This window comes from Rhipicephalus sanguineus, chromosome 6 (assembly GCF_013339695.2).
Source record: "Rhipicephalus sanguineus isolate Rsan-2018 chromosome 6, BIME_Rsan_1.4, whole genome shotgun sequence".
Classification (NCBI taxonomy): Eukaryota; Metazoa; Arthropoda; class Arachnida; order Ixodida; family Ixodidae; genus Rhipicephalus; species Rhipicephalus sanguineus.
Genome location: NC_051181.1, coordinates 66,030,818 through 66,037,177, shown reverse-complemented (window position 1 = coordinate 66,037,177; position 6,360 = coordinate 66,030,818).

Below are 6,360 nucleotides of genomic sequence, written 5' to 3'. Positions count from 1 at the left end.
TACGTTGACTTGGTACCATCCCCACCAGTGCCCGATGGCGAGTACCTCGTGACTCCTGTCAAGGATGGTCTTCTCCATCAAGGTATTACCGTGTCTCGTTCTGTTTTATCTATTAAATCCAATTGTACATGTTTGCCGGGGGGGGGGGGGTCAACATTGGCTTGGCAACGCAAGTGCTGCCACGGGGAATATCCCTGGCACATATTAGCGCCTTCGAGGATCGCTCGATAGCATACCTGACGTTGGAGGACGGTACTACACACCACAGCGATCCTTCGCGGTCCGCCGCTTCTGTTATCGACGACCTAAAGAGAATCATTGCGCCAGACCTGCCGTCAGAGGATGCTGACGGCTTGCAACTTAACGATCCGGCTTGCAACTTAAAGCATCGAAGTGCCACTCTGGTCGCCGCCAGATTACAGTGCTTGGCCACCTCGTTGATGCCAATTGAGTACGGCCTGGCCCGGGCAAAATCGCGCTGTTACGAATTTTCCTGTTCAAAAGTGTGTTGAGGATGTACGCGGCTTCATTGTATTATGCTCGTACTTTTGCCGCTTTGTGAAAAATTTTGCGGACATAGCACGGCCCCTTACTGAGCTATTGAAAAAATAGGCGCCATTATGGGGCGATGCCGAAGCTTCCGCGTTCGTTCATTTAATCCGGCTACATACAATGCCCCCTGTTCTTGCCCACATTGATCCTTCTGCGCCGACCGCAGTTCGTACCGATGACAGTGGTCACCGCATAGGCGCAGTACTAGCACAACGACAGCACGGTACTGATCGTGTCATCGCTTACGCCAGCAGGCTCCTCAACTTCAGAGCGCAACTACTCTATCACTGAGAGTGAGTGTCTGGCCCTAGTTTGGGCGGTTGCGAAATTCCGCCCATACTTATACGGCCGCCCTTCTCAGTTTTGACGGACCATCACGCTCTCTGCTGGTTGTCCTCACTGAAGGGCCCTACAGGACGACTTGGCCGCTGGGCGTTACGCTTTCAAGAATATCCTTATTCTGTCATCTACAAGTCTGACCGCCTGCACATGGACGCCGATTGCTTGTCTCGTTATCCGGTAGACGAGCCCGATAAAACCGACCACGACGCACCCTACTGCATCTTTTCTCTGTCTCCTTTCGAGAACATCTCAGACGAGCAGCAACGCGACCTTTCGCTATGCGCTCTCATCAACCGTCTGCAGACATCGCCCAATGACGCTTCTATGCGCCAATTCGTCCTCCAGGATGGTGTCCTCTACCGTCGTCACTTCCATCCAGACGGGCCGGAAATTCTTCTAGTCATACCGAGACAATCCCGTCGAACAAATCTTTTTGAACTTCACGACGCTCCCACTGCAGAACAGCTTGGTGTATCGCGCACGTACGACCGCATCCGCCATCGCATCTATTGGCCCGGTCTCCTGCGTTCAGTCCGACGCTACGTTTCTGCTTGTGATTCCTGCCAACGCCGCAAAACGCCCCAGGTGGTCCCTGCTGGTCATCTCCAACCAATCGACGTTCCCGTAGAGCCATTCTTCCGTGTAGAACTTGATCTTCTCGGCCCCTTTCCAACGTCATCAACCGGGAACAAATGGGTACCCGTCGCCGCTTACACCACCCGATATGCGGGCTCTCCCCATGAGCTGCGCCACCGACGTCGCAGACTTTCTCTCGCATGGTATTATCTTGCTCCACGGTAGCTGCTCACTGACCGTGGCTGTAACTTGCTCTCTTGAGTTATCGCCGACATTCTGCATACCTCCGCCACTCAACACAAACTGACCACCTCGTACCATCCTCAAACGAACGGTCTCACAGAGCGGTTTAACCGAACCTTCACAGATATGCTGTCCATGCACGTGTCGAATGATCACCATGACTGGGATATTGCTCTTCCTTACGTCACGTTCACCTACAATTCTCGACACGTCACTGCTGCATTTTTGCCGTTTTATCTACTGTACGGTCGTGAACCCACCCTGCCCCTTGATACTGCTCTTCCTTTGTCTGCCACCCCAACTACCAAGTATGCACACGATGCCATAGCGCTTACAGGTCATGCGCGACAGCTTGCCCGCACTCGGCTCACTGCTTCACAAGACACACAGCGATGTTAATACGATGCCAGCCACCGCGAGGCACACTACTCACCTGGGGCGTGGGTGCTCCCGTGGTCATAGGCATGCGCAAACAGGGGGCAGGGTGGCGGCCGCCCTCCTAGTCACATAAGAAGAGGGGGGCGCAATGTCTGCCCTACGCATTGACTGCATAGGGAGGGGGGGGGAGGCGCCGCGAACAGCCTTCGCCCCCCTCCCCCTGAGGGGGAACAATGCATCACGAGAAGGTGACCTGTGGTCGCCTTCTCGTGATGTGGGAGTTTCGGAGAAGCTCATCGGTTGAGGTGTCCTCACTTGAGAGACAGTTATCGTGCACTCCACACCCAATTTCCATTTTCATTTCCTTCTTCCTTTTAAGAATCACTCCCCCCCCCCCCCTTTTAGATACAGAGGGCCCTAACGCGTCATCCACCAAGTGACACCCGTAACCTACGAGATTACCCTGGTCAGTCCTCCTTCGCCCCCTGCCGCGGCGTCAAGTAACATTGTACATGTCAGTAGACTCAAGACCTACTCGAGTGCATCTGACCCCTGATTTTAAAAGCTCCGGGACGGGTGCTTTTACCGCCGGGGGTAATGCTATGGACAGCCATCAAAGGTAGGCTTGTGCGAGTAGTAACTTTGAGATCCAAACCGAATTCGAAATGAATAGTGATTTGGTCGAATAATTTCGAAGCAAATTCGAATGGTACATATCACATATTGTCACGGGCGAAATACGACAGACAGCCAGGTGTTGACGTCTTCCCCAGAACCAGACCAGCCACAACAACGTTCTCTTCTTCTTCCACTCGCGTGTACGTGCCACAGCGGATGGCTCATACATGATGGCATGTGGCATTACTCCCTCTCTCAGAAAAGCATCGTCTCGATGCTGGTTATGCGCACTAAAAAAAGGAGGAAAGAAAAACAAAATTTCACTATACAAACGAAACAACTGTGCCCGTAAGGCAAAATGAACATGCTGCAGTCACTGAAGAAGTAAATAGAGAAAGTGGGACACAACAATAACAAGCAGAAAAGCAACAAAAAGAAAGAAGCTAAGTGGCCATTGTAGTCCATTGTAGACCATTGTAGTTGGTCGTAGCAGTACGAGGGCGAAAACATCCGAGCCGTGCTTGTTGGTTCTGGTGGATTGGCTAAGATTCGAGTGCTAGTAGCGGTTTTCCTTTGCATTCTTGCGGATTCACTGATAAGTTTGAAAATCGTCAGCTGAGGCCGATGTCTAAAAACTCCCCTGGCAGGGGTTTCTCCCCTTGGACGGCATCTCTCCCACCTAACGACCTCCCTTTGGATTTTTTCTCTCGCAGCGGAGTCACAAGCATCCCGGTGGCCTTGGTACCATCTAGCGGAGGCTCCATTCGTCTGAACAACCCTCATGCTATCCAGGAATCGCTTCATGCTGCCACTCCCCTGTACCAGACGATAACGGATGTGAGACAGTTCGGTCGAGGAGGTATCGTGTGTAGATCGCCAGACCAGAACTGTGTTGCTGATTTGCTCAGGTGTTCCACATTCGCGAGAACTCCGGTGAGTGCATTCATTCCTGCTCACCTAGCTTGCACCAAGGGAATTGTAAGAGGTGTCGATTCCAGTCTAACTCCTCAGCAAACACTGGAGAAACTAGCGGCAGCTGGTGTTATTGCAGTTTACCGATGTAATAGACTAGTTGACAATACCAGGGTGCCTACTGAGTCAGTTATTGCCACTTTTGCGGGAACTACATGCCCTTCCTAAATTAAGATATGGCCACTCGTATTCAGAGTAGATCAGCTAGCTCCGCGCCCTCTTCAGTGTCATAACTGCTGGAGATTTGGTCACAGTGTCGGCGGGTGTAAATCGGGCCAGCGCTGCTGCAAATGTGGAGAAGATCATGCCCAAAAAGACTGCACTTCAAAAGATGAACGTTGTTGCCTATGTGGTGGAGACCATACCGCTGACTTTCCCAACTGTTCAGCTCGCGCCCAGGAAGTACAGATTCTGGAAATAATAGATAAACGGCGATGTTCTAGGAGAGAAGCAATCATCACTGTGAAAGAAAGGGCATTTGGTTATGCAGGAGTTGCTTCTAAGCATAATTCTGTCTCAGAACAATCCCTCACTTCAATTATTGAAGCAGCTGTGCAGAAGGCAGTAGCGAAGGCTATGGACCAGCTATTGGCGAACCTGGGAGACAGCATTGCACAGGCTATTTCAGAAAAAATGAATACCGCCATGCAAACTGCTGGTCAGTGCTCTGTAACATCTTTGAATACTAAACCTACACAGCGTACCAATGAGGAAAGTAATCAGATACCCAACTCTGAAGGTGGTATCGCGTCAACGAGCTCATCTTTTACTCCTGTCTCTGAAAACCAGCCAATCAACGATATGGAAATGACAGATGCAGACCATATTGCTAGGGCCCAAAAGAGAGCAATCTCGTCAGCTAGTGAGGACTCGTCATCTCTGCCTCAGTCGAAATCGAAGAAAAGTCAGCCTAAATCAATTTTGAAAAAGTATATTGGAGAAGGCAATTTCTACTGCGGCACTTTCTTCACCATAGGGTCGTTGAAAGTGCTTCAGTGGAACTGCCGCTCCATTTTATCAGCTTCTGTAGACCTATTTTGTCTTGTTAATCAACATAATCCGGATATAATTTATTACAGGAAACTTGGTTAACTAATGAGAAAAATTTTCATTTAAAGTCCTACCGGTGTTTTCGATTAGACCGACCTACTAGAGGTGGAGGTCTAATCACATTCATTTCAGGTAAAATATGTCATAAGGCAAAAATTATTTTTCAAATTATGGATCCTGACTGTGAAATGTTAACCGTAGAGATGGTCCTTCCCGGCTGTTTTCCGATATATATTATAAACACTTATTTTCCTTGCGGTGTTCAGAGTACTAGCTTTCTTGACAGGGCATTAAATTTTTGTGGGCGTGATATATTGATTTCTGGGGACTTTAATTCGCATCATATTTCTTGGGGTTTAAAAACAGATTCCTGCGGTAACCGGCTGTGGAACTGGTCATTAGATAAAAACTTTTCTTGCAAAAACTTTGGATCTTGTACATTCGTGAGAGGCCTGAACTGCTCTACAATCGACCTAACATTTACTAGCAATAGTCTCTCAGTATCTTCATGGTCGACTATTGACAGTGCCACTAATAGTGATCATCTACCAGTAATTTATGAAATTTTATGCCCAGTGACATTCGCTGCTGAACAAACCAATACATTTATAAACTACAGCATATTTAAGAAATGCTTGATATCTGCAATTTCTCCGGTATCCGATGTTTCTGATGAACAAAAATCAAGGATAATTTGTAGTGCTCTGGAAACTTCTAGAAAAAAGTCAGAATTTGTGATTCAATCAAAGAAAAATAATTTGCTCAACCCTTGGTGGAATTCGGAATTGTTCACGCGATTTTAAAAGAAGGAAAGCTGCCTGGAAAAGCTTATTACATAACCAATGTCCGAAAAATTGGAGCGACTATAAATTCTACCGAACCATATTCAAACACACAGTATCTAAAGCAAAGGATGACTACGACACTAAGCATTACGATTTCCTATCCAAAGCCAAAAATAAAAGTGCGCTTTTCAAATTCCTCCGTAGTAGGAAAATTCTTCATCGTCCAAACATAGATTCTTTGGTGCACTCTGACGAAGAAATTAAGCAAATGCTAAAAGATATAGCAGTTGGTCTAGAAAGCAGATTTTCATCTCTACTATCACCATACACTAAAGTTGCAATGCCGAGTGATGACTACAACGAGATATCAATGACTGAACTGGCCACGGTAATGCAAGGACTTCCCAATTCCGCTCCAGGTTCTGATGGAATAACTACAAATATGTTAAAAATCCTTTTTAGGGAGGCCCCTTATATTTTACTAGCTATGGTTAATCATTCTGTCAAATGCTCATGGATTCCTTCTAATTGGAAAATTGCTAAAATAATTCCAGTTCTTAAAAACAACTCTGCAGGGTACACCCTTGACAATATTAGACCAATTGCGCTAACTTCTAATCTGGTTAAATTAATAGAAAGAATTATTTATGCTCGTCTTATGAAATTGGTCGAGGAGAAAGAGATTTTCAGCCCCTTCCAAATTGGCTTTAGACCTAGATGTTCTATTTGGCATGCACATGTGGATTTGGAGAGCAGAATGAAATTAGCGCGCCGTCACAGACAAATAGCAGCCCTGGTAACATTGGATATCTCAAAAGCTTACGATAGTGTAGAATATAAAATA